The sequence below is a fragment of the Cebus imitator genome, unplaced genomic scaffold (genome assembly GCF_001604975.1).
Source record: "Cebus imitator isolate Cc_AM_T3 unplaced genomic scaffold, Cebus_imitator-1.0 Scaffold72, whole genome shotgun sequence".
Lineage (NCBI taxonomy): Eukaryota > Metazoa > Chordata > Mammalia > Primates > Cebidae > Cebus > Cebus imitator.
Window position 1 is genome coordinate 1,173,799 of NW_016107387.1, and position 17,406 is coordinate 1,191,204.

Consider the following 17,406-nt stretch of genomic DNA (forward strand, 5'->3'; position numbering starts at 1 on the left):
ACACACACACACACACACACACACACACACACACACACACACACACACACAGGTTTACCTGTTTCTTTGTGACTTCCTTTCTGATTCCCATGTCACATAAATTCATTAAATAAATTTGTTCTGCTTTTCTTTTGTTAATTGTCTTTTGTCACAGGGGCTTCAGCCATGAACATGGCAATGGGTGGGGAAAGACGGTTCTTTTCCCCTATGTGGGGCTGGTGATACAGATCCCCATTCTTCCCCTCAAGCAGGGTTAGGTCTTGTTGGGAAGGCGGGACTTGGGCACACAGAAGCAGAATTAACCACACGGAACCACTACCATAAGAGCCCATTAGGGCCAGGCACAGTGGCTCACACTTGAAATCCCAGCACTTTGGGAGGCCAAGGCAGGCAGATCGCTTGAGTCAGAAAATCAAGACCAGCCTGGCCAACATGGTGAAACCCCATCTCTACTAAAAAATACCAAAAAAAAAAAAAAAATACCTGGGCATGGTGGTACGTGCCTGCAATCCCAACTACTCAGGAGAAGCGCTTGAACCCGGAAGGCGGAGATTGCAGTGAGCTGAGATCATGTCTTTGCACTCCAGCCTGGGCGTCAGAGTGAGAATCTGCCTAAAGAAGAAAAAAAAAAGGAAACTAAAGGGATAGATACACGGCACCGTTAAGTTGAGAGAGGGGAACACCTGCCCCTGTGTTTAAGATAGAGGGGGGATTCAATGTTGACCCTGGGACACGCAGTTTCCAAAAGCAGAAAGAGGTGTCAGAACAAAGTAAATTATATAAGTTTGCCTAACTTTTGCCATCTTCTAGATCTTTGCTATATCCACATATCACCTAGAGGCTCCAGGTGTCACATTGCAAGACACTTTATCAGTACTTAATATTTTTCTTAAAACATGTTACCTTTAAAAGAAAACGCCTTTAATCTTGTTTTAAAGGAAACTTGATATCCATATTACAAGGAAGACAAAACTGCACCTCCATCCTCTTAGGCTGGACCCAAGAATTAAATCGACATCCAAAAGACTAACAGGAGAAAAGTCCAGGCATGCCAAGCTAGCTGGAGTGCATTTCAGAGATACTGTGTTTTTTTACAAATGGAAGGTCTGTGACAACTGTGAGTCAAGCAAGTCTGTCCATGCCACTTTTCCAACATCAGGCCATCAGGTGCCCACTTCCTTAGCATCTTTTAGCAATAAGATTTTTTTTTTGTTGGTTTTTTTTTTTGTTTGTTTGTTTTTTGTTTTTGTTTTTTTTTTTGAGGCGGAATCTCGCTAGGTCGCCGGGGCTGGAGTGCAGTGGTGCGATCTCAGCTTGCTGCAACCTCTGCCTCCTGGGTTCAAGTGATTCTCCTGCCTCAGCCTCCTGACTAGCTGGGATTACAGATGTGCAGCAATAAAGTATTTTAAAATTAAGGTCTTTACATTGTTTTTAGACATAATTCTACTGCACAGTTAACAGGCTACAGTTTAGTGTAAATGTAAATTTTATATACACCAGGAAACCAAAAAAAATCCTGTGACTTGCTTTATTGAGATATTTGCTTATTTCAGTAGTCTGGGACCCAACCCACAATATCTCTGAGGAATGCCTATATATACGTTTATTTAATACAGATTTTATGTGGCACAGAAGCCCTTCTAAGGAAAAGAAGACCCAAAGAAGCAGTTATGTGCTGAACTGAACAAAGAATAGTAAGTTGTAAAGAAGCATCTGAAATATGCGGGGAAATTTAAAAGATAAGTTAGCGTAAAAGAGTCTAACAGAATTCTTTTAGTCTCAGCTTTGTATCCTTAAGGATAAGCATGCTCTTTCTTTTGGTATGGGCAGGCTGTCTTTCACATGGGAACTGCATCTTTGGCTTTTGAAAAACAGCATGGGTCAGGTGCGGTGGCTCATGCCTGTCATCTCAGCACATTGGGAGGCTGAGGCGGGCGGATTCCCTGAGGCTGGGAACCCAGCCTGACCAACATGGAGAAACCCTGTCTCTACTAAAAATACACAATTAGCGGCATATGCCTGTAATCCAAGCTACTCGGGAAGCTGAGGCAGGAGAATCACTTGAACTTGGGAAGGGAAGGTTGTGGTGAGCCGAGATCGCTCCAATGCACTCCAGCCTGGGCAACAAGAGCAAAAACTCCATCTCAAAAAAAAGAAAAAAGAAACAGCATGTAGGTCAGAGTGATGTTCTAGTATCTGCTGTACTTCAAATGTCTTTAACTTACATACTCAATATGCCAGAGAGGTATATTTTGGGGTGGTATGCTTTTAACTCCTTCAATACTGCAATTTGAAAAGTAGAAACACATGGTCGAAAACCCAGAAGTAGCCCAATATAGTATATGGGATGAAAAAACAAAACAATACTCTTAAGTTAAAAATTGTATTTAGAAAAGAATGCTAGAATACTCCTCGAAATGAAAAAACCTTGATAATGTAACATGAAAAATCCCCACCACGTACAACCAATTATAGGAAACAGTAGGGGTGTTCCATCAAAATCTAAAAGGAGAATTACCACCTGATCTGGCAACTCTACTACTGAGTATATACACAAAGTAAATTAAATATATCCAAAGGATACCTGCATTCCCATGCTCATCACAGCATTATTTACCATTGCTAAGATACAGAAGCAAACTATGAATCCATCGATCGATGAATGGAAAAGAAAACACGGCATATATACAAAATGGAATATATTTAGCTTTTTATTAAAAAGAAGGAATCCTGGCCAGGCCCAGTGGCTCATGCCTGTAATCCTAGCACTTTGGGACACTGATGTGAGCAGATCATGAGGTCAGGAGATTGAGACCATCCTGGCCAACACGATGAAATCCCATCTCCACTAAAACACAAAACATCAGCCGGGCATGGTGGTACATGCCTGTGGTCCCAGCTACTCGGGAGGCTGAGGCAGGGGAATTACTTGAACCTGGGAGGCGGAGGTTGCAGGAGCAACCTGCCACTCCAGCCTGGCACCACTGCACTCCAGCCTGGCGACAGAGCAAGATGTCTCAAAAAAAAAAAAAAAGGAATCCTGTCACTTGCTACAACGTGAATGAACCTGCAGGATATTATGCTAAGTGAAATCAATCATCAACCAGGCACAGAAAGACAAATACTGCATCATCTCACATTTATATGTGGAAGCTAAAAAGGCTGACCTCATAGCAGTAGAAAGAAGAATGATGATTATCAGAGGCTGAGAGAGGGGTGTGGATGGGGAAAGGGAAATGTTCATCAAAGGGTACAAACTTTCAGATAGACAAGAGGAATAAGTTTTAGTGATCTAGTGTGCAGAATGGTGACCATAATAAATAATAAAGCATTGCATATTTCAAAATTAACAGGGTACATTTCAGGAATTTTTATCACCAAAAAATGATAAGTATGTAAGGTGAAGGATAAGTTAATTAGTCTGATTTAATCATTCCACAATGTAAACGTGTATCAAAACATCATATTGAACCCAGTTAATTTATACAATTATTATTTGTCATTTAAAAACAGTCCAATGTGGTGGCTCACACATATAATCCCAGCTACTCAGAAGGCTGAAGCAGGAGCATCACTTGAGGCCAGGAGCTTAAAACCAGACTGAGCAACACAGTGAGACCCTTTCTCTAAAAAAGTCAAAAAAATAAAAATTATCCAGGTGTGGTAACACACACCTGTGGTCCCATCTACTTGAGAGACTGAAGTGGGAGAATTGCTTGAGCCCAGGAGCTGGAGGCTGCAGTGAGCCATGGCTGTACCACTGCACTCTTATCTGGACAACAGAGTGAGGCTCTGTCTCTTATAAAAGAGGTAATCTAGAGGCAAGACCACCCGAATCCATACCTAGCTATCCTAGCTATGTCTACTTCTAAAGACGATGCACGAGAAAAAAAAAATAAATCAAACAATAAAAATAAAATTAATTAATTGAATTTTAAAATAATTTTTATTGTACTTTAAGATCTGGGTTACATGTGCAGAATCTGCAGGTTTGTTACATAGGTATACACCCGCCACGGTGGTTGACTGCATCCATTACCCCGTCATCTACAGTAGGTATTTCTCCTAATGCTATTCATCCCCTAGCTTCCCACCCCGACATTCCTAATATGTGATGTTCCCCTCCCTGTGTCCATGTGTTCTCACTGTTCAACACCCACTTATGAGTGAGAACATGCAGTGTTCGGTTTTCTGTTCCTGTGTTAGTTTGCTGAGAATGATGGTTTCCAGCTTCATCCATGTCCCTGCAAAGGGCATAAACACATTCTTTTCTAGGGCTGCATAGTATTCCATGGTGTATATGTGCCACATTTTCTTTATCCAGTCGATCATTGATGGGCATTTGGGTTGGTTCCAAGTCTTTGCTATTGTGAGCAGTGCCACAATAAACATACGTGTGCATGTGTCTCTATAAAAGAATGATTTATAATCCTTTGGGTATACACCGAGTAATAGGATTCCCAGGTCAAATGCTATTTCTAGTTCTAGATCCTTGAGGAATTGTCACACTGTCTTACACAATGGCTGAACCAATTTACACTCCCACCAATAGTGTAAAAGCATTCCTATTTCCATACATCCTCTCCAGCATCTGTTGTCTACTGACTTTTTAATGATCGTCATTCTAACTGGCATGAGATGGTATCCCAATGTGGTTTTAATTTGCATTTCTCTAATTTTTTTCACTATTAAAAAACAGCCCCTAACTCAAACATGAAATAGATTCCTCTTCTGTGTTTCCAAGAGGCTCAGCTGCATGGGCACTTCTGGCACAGGCGCAGGGTTTCCTTCATTCACTGTGGCATTATTTCAGAGGCTGGTGCCACCATGCAGGCTAAGCACACAGAAAAGTCCACTCGCCAGCATTCATTTCTGTGTGGTGTCTCTGGAAGAGTAGGCTCAACATTCTTTTCTCATCACTCTCCCCTGCAGCAGAGCCTGATAGTCCCAAAGAGAGAGGGCTGAAGGAAGTTTCCTGGGTATGAAGGGAGTACAGCAATGGTTATTCATTCTACTGGTATTTCCAAAAACACCACGGAAGAAAGTTCGCTTACAAGTTTAAAATACTGATGAGCATGTGCTTACATCAAGCCTGGAATGAATTTGTTTGCATAAACTGGATTGCCACGGCTTTGCCTATTTTCACCTGATCTTAGAAACACCAGTAGAATCACACAACACTTGGACTGCAAGTTGTATTGCTTTTTATTTTATTTTATTTTTATTTATTTATTTTTGAGATGGAATCTCACTCTGTCACCCAGGTTGCTGGAGTGCAATGGAGTGATCTTGGCTCACTGAATCTCTACCTGCCAGGTTCAAGCGATTCTCCTGCCTCAGTCTCCTGAGTAGCTGAGATTACAGGTGTTCGCCACCACACTCAATTAATTTTTGTATTTTTTGTAGGGACAGGGTTTCACCATGTTGGTCAGACTGGTCTCGAACTCCTGGCCTCCTGATCTGCCCACCTCGGCCTCCCAACGTGCTGGGATTACAAGCATGAGCCACCACACCCAGCCTATATTGCTTTTTCTAATCCACATTAAAATTAACACCTAGCAGTTCATGTTAAGATATTCAATCATGATTGGTTTGGGTGTTACATTTTTGGGAAATATTAGAAACCAGTTCCAAAGGAGAATTCTCCACTTGATCTCATCCCAAAGGCTCCATCTGTACTTCCCACTGCCTGATCCAATTACTTCTTCTTTTTTGAGACAGAGTCTCAATCCGTTGCCCAGGCTGGAGTGCTGTGGCATGATCTCGGCTCACTGCAACCTCCATCTCTTGGGTTCAAGTGATTCTCCTGCCTCAGCCTCCCTAGTAGCTAGGATTACAGGTGTGCAACACCAAGTGCAGCTAATTTTTTTTGTATTTTTAGTGGAGACAGGATTTCACCCTGTTGGCCAGGCTGATCTCAAACTCTGACCTCAAATGATTCACCCACTTTGGCCTCCCAAAGTGCTCAGATTACAGGTGTAGGCCACCACACCCAGCCCAATTACTTCTTCTTGGAAAGTGCAGGACTGTCTTGGCATATTCAAAGAGCAGCAGTCATTTAGCCCCAAGCTAACTGCATCCACACATTTCAGCCCACTATTCTCTGAGAAGTATATTTGCCAGGTCAATATTGCCCTAATCTTTGGACCTGAGACGTGTGCACTGTTTCACCCTGCAGGCAACCACAGAGTCTGAAGGCCAGAAAAAAAAAAAATAGTTTGAAAGTAAAGCTGATGTGATATTTTTTCCTTTTCTTTCTTTTCTTTTTTTTGAGACAAGATGTCACTCTGTTGTGGAGGCTGGAGTGCAGTGGTACAATCACAGCTTGCTGCAGTTTTGAACTCCTGGGTTTAAGCGATTCTCCTGTCTCAGCCTCCCTAGTAGCTGGGACTGGGCACATACTACTGTGCCTGGCCTAATTTTCTTTGTTTGTTTGTAGTGATGGGGGTCTCACTATGTTGCCAGGGCTGTTCTCAAACTCCTGGGCTCAAGGGGTCCTTCCATCTCGACCTCCCAAATTGCCAGGATCACCGGCGTGAGCCACCCCCTCACCTTGCCTGGCCCGGGGTAAACCGATGTGAAAGTAAAAGGAGTAGGAACAGGGGCGTTTGATCATGATTAGGATACAGTGTCTATTCGGCTAGCTTCATTCCTCACCAACCCTACTGTCAATAATTTCCTCTCCCCACTCAAACGCATTCAACCACATTAGACACATTAAATCCCAGCCACATTAAACAAAGGTTAGACTGCTATTGCACAAGCTCAGCTTTTAGCTTCCTTGGCCTGCTTGACCCGAGGGAGGGGCCTAATGAAGGTTCTACTGATGGCTGCCGTATAAGGATTCCAGCAGGAAGTGGGGTGGTGGGTGAGAAGTGCTGTTCCCCGAGGGTACCACACGCACACCCAGACGCCAGCCTGCCCACTGCTGTCTCTGAATTCCCTAGGTGATCTCTTTGCAGGGCTCTGTATCAGCTGTAACTGCCTGTCTGCACATTCTCCATATGCAAGCGTCTCTCTCACTCCTACGGCTGAGAAAAGACACCCCCATCTCTCTGCTTTGAAGCAGCTTGCTCAAGATAAGGGAAACAAATCTTATAAATGCAGTGTGCTCTCAAATTAGTAGTCCAAATCCAGCCTCTGGTTTGGAACTCCCTGACGTTGCCTTTAAATATATTCTCATACATTTGGAAGAAACTAAAGTAGCTTAATCTCATCTGATTTTGTATTTTAAAAGCATATTAGTATTAAACAACAACATGCAAGTTACTCTGCTGGAAATATCAGCTATACCCAAAACAGTCCCTGGTGTGCGGTAGTACTTTTTCCTAGAGCAAATATGGTATTTGAATGCCATCCACTTGTTTACATGTCTACATGACAAAGTGCTATAAGAATGCAAAAGAGGCTGGGCGAGGTGGCTCCTGTCTGTAATCCCAGCACTTTGGGAGGCAAAGGCAGGTGGATCACTTGAGGTCAGGTGTTTGACACCAGCCTGACCAACATATAGTGAAGCCCTGTCTCTATTAACTTACTGAGAGTTAATAGAAAGGCCAGGACCAAAACCTATTTGTTTACGGGGTTGTGCAGACCCATCTAGGGATGGAATTCAAGACGAAATATAAAAATTAGCTGGGCGTAGTGGCACATGCCTGTAGTCCCAGCTACTTGGGAAACTGAGGCAGGAGAATTTCTTGAACTCAGGAGGTAGAGGTTGCAGTGAGCTGAGATCATGCCACTGCACTCCAGCCTGGGTGACAGAGTGAGCCTCTGTCTTAAAAAAAAAAAAAAGAATACAAAAGCAAGAGGCATTACATATGCTTGGGGGATTCTTATAGATATATCTGGAAAGTCTATCCCACAGGGGACAGGAAGTCATGTGACCCTGGTTTCAGGGGTCAAAGACCAGGAGGGTGGACACATTCCATGAGAGGACCCACCCATGATGAAGCCAGCTATCCAAGCACTGAGTCCACAATAGGACAGACAGAGAAGTCACCAGAAAACAGTAAATGAAGTTGAAGGATTGCAATGTGGAAAGGCTAGCAATGGCCATGTTGGGTCACATACCACAGTAGAGACAAAGCAAAGAGAAAGGCAAAGATACTTAGGCATCTGGTGAGAGATGGGGTGAAGACAAGAGGGAGGGGTGGGACAAAGGGAGATGAAGAAAGTGGCAGCCTTGACCCTGGTAGCTCTCCACTCCTTGCTTATAGTTACCATGAATCCTGGCTATTACCATCGCTCCTATCCTTCATGCCTATGGATTTCTTGAGGATTTACACCATCTTTTCTTTCAGTATCTTATACCCAAAAGAATACTGCTGAGAACATACGTCAGAGAAGTGACATTTGAACCAGATATAAAGGGTGAGTAATCGTTTGACAGGCAGAGAAAGGGCTGGGCATTCAGCCTAAGAAAACATTTTGCGTGGTGTGACTTACAGTCACAGAAGAGACGCCTGCATGGAGATCACTCGAGTCACTTCCTATAGCTCCCCTGCTTCCCTTCACAGCCTGCCCTACCTGTTCCAGAAGATGGACTGCACCAGGGTAGAATTCCAGGTCTGGGAAGAGCATGGTAGCTCATGCCTGTAAATCCCAGCACTCTGGGAGACTGAGGCAGGTGGATCACCTGAGGTCAGGAATTGGAGATCAGCGTGGCCTACATGGTGAAACCCCATCTCTACTAAAAAATACAAAAATTTGCTGGACGTGGTGGCAGGTGCCTGTTATCCCAACTACTTGGAAAGCTGAGGCAGGAGAATCACTTGAACCCGAGAGACAAAGGTTGCAGGGAGCCAAGACCACACTACTGCACTCCAGCCTGGGCAACAGAGAGAGACTCCCTCCCAAAAAATAAAGAAAAATAAAATAAAAGAATTCTAAGTCTGGTAGAGAAACAAGGGGATGATGGCACCGTGAGCATTCTGGGAGCATACAGCCTAAGCTGCCGGAGGTCCAGACAAAAACTTGTACTTCCAGGTTCACAGCATAATGACTCACAATAGCAAAAGGTGGAAACAACCTGAGTGTCCATCAACAGATAGTTGGATAAGCCAATGTGTCATATCCATAAGTGAGAACAGCATTCAGCCTTAAGAAGGAATGAGGTACTTACACAGGCTACAACACGGATGAACCTGGAAAATCTTATACGAAGTGAAATAAGCAAGACACAAAAGGCCTCTTAGAATATGATTCCATTCATACCATGCAGCCATAAAAAAAGATGACTTCATGACCTTACAGGGACATGGATGAAGCAGAAAGCCATCATTCTCAGCAAACTAACACAAGAATGAAAAACCAAACACCTCATGTTCTCACTCATAAGTGGGATTTGAATGATGAGAACACATGGACCCCGGGAGGGGAACATCACACATCGGGGCCTGTTGGGGTATCAGGGGATAGGGATGAGATAGCATTAGAAGAAATACCTAATGTAGTTGATGGGGTGATGGATGCAGCAAACCACCATGGCACATGTATAACTATGTAACAAACCTACACGTTCTGCACATGTACCCCAGAACTTAAAGTATAATTTAAAAAAAAAAGAAAAAAAGAATATGATTCCATTCATATAAAATATTCAAAATAGGCAAATCCACAAGACAGACAGTAGATTCGCGATTTCCAGATGATGGGATTCAAGACACATTGTCCCCAGAATATGGTACCTTGGCATATTGAATATTTTAAGCTGTAGAAATTTGAGAAAGAATATATACAGGAAGTATTTTCTGACTTCTCCTGAAGCAGGTCATAAGACTCTCATGTGAGAGGTGCCCTCCTATACCCAGAGGAAAGGAACATCTTTCTCTGTGAAAACACAAGGACACAGAAGATTCTGAACAAACAGGCCTTGCCAAGCTCCTCCCAGTTTATTGCTGTCAGATCACATTCTTTGTGTTCCATTTCTCTGTGATGATCCATTCTTCATCAAACCTAGCATAAAACAATTCAGGTTTAGCTATTTCTAGGGCTCTACTTTCTTATGAAGTTTACTGTGTCACACAAAACTTATATTAAATACATTTGTATGCTTTTCTCTTAGTAATCTCCTTCTTGGTGTGGGATCTCAGCCATGAATGGAAGATAGGCAGAGAAAAAGATATTTTTCCTCCTCTCCACAGGGGAGAAGGGAGAGTGACTGCCAAAGCATTTCCATTTGGGATGATGATGAAGTTCTCAGGATGAATGCATAATATTTGAATGTACTTAATGCTGATGAATTGTACACATTAAAATGCTAAATTTTATGTGTATTTTGCCACAATTAAAAAATATAAAAAATAAAAGCGGCTGATGGGAAAACTGGAAGCAACTATGGATTTGCTGGACAGCCCCCTGGCATGCAGACAAGAGAACCACATTGAAGGGGACTCGTGTTTTCTGATCCACCAGGCAGCTCCACAGCCTGGTTATGGCCACACTTAAGAAGTTCTGTCGTGTATCTGGAGGAAGGGATGAGCTTCAAAAGAATCAGGCTTAGGTTCAAAACCTCAACTCTGCTACTTCCAAGGTATTTTTATCTTGGCAAATTTTTCATGCTCTTTGCCTCCATTTTCTGTTCCAAAAATCAGATAAATGTTAACCCACTGAAAATGGTGATTAAATGAGATAATATGCACCAAATGCCTGACATTACCAAAAACTTTTATCTATTACTCTTGAAAACACAAGATGAATAAAATTTCCAAATCAGTTATAGTCATGAGAAACTGAATACACCAATGGACAATGGCCAGAGAGTATATAAAAATAGACCCACAACCTGCAGCAACCTGCCCAGGAAACCAACTACTTATCTTCAATAGCCAGCCCAAGAAGCCAGCCTGCCATAATTCAGACCTGCAGGAAGTCAGACTGCTATCTCTACCAACAATCCAGGAAACCACACATTAACCCTTATAACAATTGGCCAAATGACCAGGACTTGATTGATAACTGACAGCTTCTCTAATTTTTGTCCCTGCTTCCAACTTTGGACCAACCAGGCAGCTGTAGGGAAGGAAAAAAATAATCATCTTTCTGTACCCATTGTAGCTTCTCCAGCTGCAGCCCTGTAAATTAGGCAAGTAAAACATTAACAAGAGAAAAATAACAAAGAATGTTTATTGGCATGTGCATCACACATACACATGGGAGCACCCAGTAAGGAGTAACCTAAAGGTTATCTCAGGAACAGGTGTTTAGGGCTTCAGGGTGGGGGAGCAAGTATAAAAGAGGAAAAACATATTTTCCTTCTAATATAGTACAGGCGAGGCCCAAAGTTGGGCTTAGCCCACAAGGTTCTTGGCTTTGCCCAGGAAAGAATTCAAGGGCCAGCCAGAGGTAGAAGAAAACAGCTTTATTGAAGCGGCAGTGTTATAACTCTGGTGGTGTTATAACTCTGTGACTGCTCTTGCAGAGTAGGGCTATGCCGTAGGCAGGATAGCACCTCAGGACAATTTTGCAGTCGTATTTATACCTACCTTTAAATTCATGCACATTAAGTGGTGGCTTATGCAGTAACTTTTGGGTCACTGGATCACTGCCATGGAAAGGGGCAGTGACTCCTGGGTGTTGCCATGACAATGGTAAACTGATGTGGCACACTGGCAGAAGCAAGGTATCTTATGTGATCAGGTAAGAGTGCAGGTCTGACTTTGAAGGGTAGAAAAGCATGCCACCCCAAAGTATGCCTCTTTGGCATATGGACTGTTTTGAACTAAAGGCCATTGAGAATCAGTAGATCCAGGAAAAGCTCTAATATATTTTCCTTTTGTATAGGAAATTTACATTTGGAAAAGTGGTCTCCCTCTCCTGTGCCAGAAAGAGGATTCTTAACTCTTTATCAACGAAGGCCAGACTAAATAAAATCTGTGTCATAAAAACCATGAAACAACCCTAGGTTACCATACCCTTCCTGATCATTTTTCCATAACCTGTAATGGGTTTCAGCACATACTACCTGTATTAGTCTATTCTTGCTGTAAAGAAATATCTGAGACTGGATAATTTATAAAGAAAAGAGGCTTTATTGGCAAACAGTTCTGCAGGCTGTATGGAAAGAATGGTGGCATCAGCTTCTAGGGATGCCTTAGGAAACTTATAATCATGGTGGGAGGCAAATGGGGAGCTGGCCAGGACAGGAGGAAGGTGGGGGAGGTGCTACGTACTTTTAAACGACTAGATCTCATGATGACTCACAATCTGTCAGGAGAACAGGACAGAGGGAGTGGTGCTAACTTATTCATGAGAACTCCACTCTCATGATCCAATCACTTCTCACTAGGTCCCACCTCCAACACTGGGGATTATAATTCAGCATGAGATTTGGTGGGGACACAGATCCAAACCATTACTACTTTAAACTATAGCACCTTGACATGTTGATTTTAAGCTGAAGGAATTTGAGAAAGTGCATGTGCAGGAAAGACTCTCTGACCTTCCATTGAAGCAGATCAAAACCCTTTTGTGAGAGGGGCCCTCCCTATACCCAGGGGACACCAGCATTGGGCATCATCTCTTTGAAGGGACACAGAGAGTAACTGGAGCAAACAGGCTTTGCTAAGATCCCCCAGTTGATTACATTTCTCTCATTCTGTCTCTTTGCCCTGTCATATTTTTCCACGATACTTCATTCTTCCTCAAATCTACAACAAAAACCATTCAGGTTTAGCTGTTTCTTCTGGTCTTCATCTCCTTTTGAAGGCTTCTGTGTCACATAAAACTTACATTAAATAAATCTGTGGATCTTTCTCTTGTTCATCCATCTTTTTTCACAGGGGTCCCAGCCAATGAACCTGAGATGGGTAGAAATGGGGTAAGAGGTCCACTACTCAGATATCAGATTAAATTGAGGACTAGCTAAAATGGGGTTAGGGCCGAAGCAGCTTTCCAAAAGACATACGCTGGTGGCTGACTCCCCTGCTACAGCAACCTCTGAATAAATGGCCTTTGCTTGTTCCCTCTGGTTGATATTTACCCAGCCTATAGCTTCACACAGGTGTGACAGGAGCCAGAGACATCTGAAGGCCACTGGTATCCTCGTTAAGCCCACTCGCCACTCCACAGCAAGGTAGACTCTGTGAGCACCTCTTCCTGGAGCACACACATCCTCCTCCACCTCTTCTCTCTTTAAAACCTAAAAGGCGGGCTTCCAGCTCAAGACCGATGGTGCCTCCCTGAAAGGCACCTCCCCCATCTTCCTCCTGCCCTGGCCACATGAAATGCCAGCTCCCTGTTTGCCTCCCACCATGATTGTAAGTTTCCTGAGGCCTCCCTAGAAGCTGATGCCACCATTCTTTCCATACAGCCTGCAGAACTGTGTGCCAATGAAGTTCATATGAAATAAAAATGAGACGTTGGGAAAACATTAGCCTTGAGCAATTAAAAGAACAGGAAGGGGGGAAATCACTAATTTCAACAAATTTCCAGAAGATATAGAAGGGATGCCTGAGTGTTGACAGGTGGGATGGGCAGAGCAACAGGCGACAAAATGCAGCAGCCTGGAGCACAGGAGGGAGTTAGAGAGAAGACCAGAGACCATCTGCACAATGTAACTTGTGGAGATGAAGCGTGGCTGCCTGAATTGAAGGGGTTCATTGAAAGCCTGCATTTGGTGACTCTGTTGGCACCACCCCACCCCATATGCAAAGCTCAGGCAGCTGATATTTAGCCCCAGTCCCCGCCACCGCCAAAAAAAGAAGAAAAAATACTCTTTTCTAAAGAAACCAAAAATACTTGTTAAAAATATTAACTGTAGTCAAGAGTCTCTTTAGACAAATTTTTTAAGTAATAATTTCTTTAAATGTTTGCAGAGAAGAGCAGTTGATGCTGGATTTGGGAATTGTTTTAACAGGAAATTGAATTTTAAACAAATAAATCTATTTTTTTTTTAAGGAAAGAAGCCTTATGTAGGTTGCTCTGTTATCCCCAGCCTGGACCTTAGCTGTTTCTACTTCAAGTGCAGGCATGTTCAAGCATGCCTAATACAATCTGGGGACAGTTCGCCAGAGATCTATATTCAGAAAGCCTGAGGGTCCAGGCAAAACTCAGTGGAAAAGAGAAGTGTCACGGAGGTAGTGTGACCCGTAACAAGGACTTCCCAATCAGAGGAGAAAAATGATGGTGTGTACAGCAAGCTGTTATTTCCAGGTCAGCCTCCCTGGACTGATGTTTGCTGCTCAGAGACTAACGTGAAGTTCTGCAAGCTGTTACTTCCAGGTCAGCCTCTCTGGACTGATGTTTCCTGCTCAGAGACTAAAATGAAGTTCTGTTAGGACCAAAAGCTCCCAGTACTCTAGTGGAGGAAACACCATTCTGATAAAGAGAAGGTATCAGAGAGGAAGAGGAGGATTCTCCCCACTCCTAGGCTCAGGTCCCTCCAGAGCCCTGCTGTGCAGGTAGCTGCGGTGTCCAGGGGAAGGCAGAATGCAGTGCCTAGCTGAGAAAGCAACAGAGCACAAGAAAGAAGCAGCCAGTGGATGCCTCCCCAGGCCTGCAGACTCTCCCAGGCCTGCAGACTCTCTCCCAGGCCTGCAGACTCTCTCCCAGGGACAGGACTATCCTTCCTCATGAGCATACCCTGGACCCCCAGGAACATCTTCAAGTGCTGCAGATGGGGGGCAAAGCCTGGCACACAGAGGTTGTAAATAAACTTGTTAAATGAACTTTTGCCTAAAGGTGCCTCCTTATCTATTTTAAGTTTGGCCTACAGGTTTCTCTATGCATAGTGAACTATAACCTAACTGGAGGTATACACAAACTATAACTTACTTTCCTTTTTTTTTTTTTTTTTTTTTATACAGAGTCTTACTCTGTAGCCAAGCTGGAGTGCAATGGCATGATCCCAGCTCACTGCAACCTCTGCCTTCTGGGTTCAAGCGATTCTCCTATCTCAGCCTCCTGAGTAGTTGGGATTACAGGTGCACACCACCACACTCTGCTAATTTGTATATTTTAGTAGAAACAAGGTTTTACCATGTTTGCCAGGATGATCTCGATCTCTTGATCCACCCACCTTGGGCTTCTAAAGGGCTGGGATTACAGGCATGAGCCACTGCACCCAGCTGACTGTAACTTACTCTTATGTCAATCACTGAGTTTGGGCCAATAAAGGCAGCCAACTGTTCAAACTGGGTTCAAATAAGATAAATGCTGAGCTAGAACCAATCTGGCTGTTTTTTGTTTGTTTGTTGTTTGTTTGCTTTTTAGACAGGGTCTTGCTCTGTCTCTCAGGCTGGAGTGCAGTGGCATGATCTGGGCTCACTGCAGCCTCAAACACCTGGGTTCAAGTGATTCTCCTGCCTCAGCCTCCCGAGTAACTAGGACTACGGGTCCGCACTACCACGCCCGTCCAATTTTTGTATTTTTAGTAGAGACGGGTTTTGCCGTGTTGGCAAAGCCAGTCTCAAGCTCCCAGCCTCAAAAGATCTGTGTACCTTGGCCTCTCAAAGTGCTGGGGTTATAGTCGTGAACCTCTGTGCGCGGCCCCCATACAGCTATTTCTGTACCTCACTTCCATGTTTTGTACATTCCTTTCCTTTTTCTGTCTATCATTGATCAATCAGTATTAAATGTGAAGAGCAAAGAAAAAAAGTCCTTGTTTAAGCCTAATTTAAGAGCTCATCTTTTTCAAGCAAAATGATCTATGATCAAATTCTCATGCAACCAGAGAATTTTAATAGCCCCTTAATGTTGTTGTTTCTTAAGAAATTAATTCTGCTGCTAAGAAAATGTGCAGAATTCAAGTCTATAAACTAGGTGACCGTGTTTCAAACAAAAGAAAATGTCCTGTCCTTTTGCAAAATAAATATTGGCTATCGATTCAATAGTGATAATTGACCATTATTCACTCATTGCCTGACTTCTTATCTCTATTGTAGCCTCATAAAATTGGCAGGCCAGTGACAAAGATTATTTGCTTGGCCAAACTGTAATTGGACTTCTGAATTTTCTCCTAGGCCCATCTGTGTACTTTCTTGTAAAATCCAGTTTTAGCAAAGAACCCTGGTTAAGTCAGCTTAGCCAGAAGCATCCCATCCTGGATTTCTAATCATCCTTGATATCTGATCAGGCTCCCTTCCTCCACCATCCACCAGGTGATGTCAGGTCACCCTTACCTATCTTCAGCGAGAATCCTGTTAGGTGGGTTAAGCCAGAATCCCCCTTACTCATATTGTTTTGTCTTAGCAATTTTCCACCCACCGACCCCCATCCTGCTCTTTGGCTATAAACTCCCATTTGCCCATGCTGTATTGAGAGTTGAGCCTAGTCTCTCTCCCCCACTGCAAGACCCTGCTGGAGTGGTCTCTGTGCCTGTCACAATGGTCCTGGATAGTCTTCCTCACTGATATAGTTTGGCTGTGTCCCCACCCAAATCTCATCTTGAATTATAGCTCCCATAATTACCACGCTGTCCTAGGAGGGACCTGGTGGGAGATCACTGAATCATGGGAGCAGTTTCCCCCCATACCTTTCTCATTTGTAGTGAATAAGTCTCACAGGATCTGATGGTTTTATAAGGGGCCTCCCCTTTCACTTGGTTCTCATTCTCTCTTGCCTGCTACCATGTAAGACATGCCTTTGGACTTCCACCATGATTGTGAGTCCTCCCCAGCCACATGGAATTGTAAGTCTATTAAACCCCTTTTTCTGTATAAATTACCAAGTCTCAGGTATGTCTGTATCAGCAGCATGAAAATGGACTAATACACTTACCATGCTTTACCAAGTGTCACTGGCTAATTTTTTCTCTCATAAATGTTATTGTGAAGAGCAAGTCTCCAGAGCTATGTTGCAAAGGTGAGAATCCCATTTCACAAAGTGAACTTGGAGGTTTCTGTTTCTGCCTTCCAGTCCTCACTTGTATAATGGAAGTACAAACACCACCTTCATCAAAGCATTGCTGAGAGAAGTAAATCAGCTAATAACAGTGTAGCACTTAAAACAACAAAACGCTGCCTGAAACACAGTGGACAGTCCATACATGTCATCAAAATCACTGGCATCATCAAAAGGCAGAACTGGCAGGTACTTCAGGGGCCATCCAGCTGCTTTATCTGCAGCTGATGAATCTAAACGTAAACAAACAAACAAACAACAACAACAACAAAAAACTGTTGGAGCCAGAGCTTGCTTTCATGCTTAACTGAGAGTCTCTTTGACACAAAGTATATGAGTAAAGCAGAAAGCAAGAGTTGTTTATTCTGTGATTACTTAAAAGACTATCTTGAAAGAATTCCTGGACAACTGGATTAAAATGTTATTCTCTTAGGAAACAGGACACAAACACAGCTTTTCACCAGATCTACGGTGCTGTGGGGAACAGTTTCAGGACCCAGAATGCCAGGGGATTTGTAGGTCTCTAAACTCCCACAGGGCCAGACCTACATACACACAGAGTCCAAT

The 17,406-nt window shown here is 43.3% G+C and overlaps 2 long non-coding RNA genes across 2 annotated transcripts in view; both read right to left on the bottom strand.

Annotated features, from left to right (window-relative positions):
* Positions 1-1,253, bottom strand: part of LOC108306457 — a 2,806-nt gene extending 1,553 nt beyond the window's left edge. The window contains exon 1 of the long non-coding RNA XR_001826151.1: positions 484-1,253. This is a non-coding gene — a long non-coding RNA (uncharacterized LOC108306457). The remainder of the gene's footprint in view (positions 1-483) is intronic.
* Positions 1-17,406, bottom strand: part of LOC108306456 — a 247,495-nt gene that overhangs the window by 156,568 nt on the left and 73,521 nt on the right. The window lies entirely within an intron of this gene.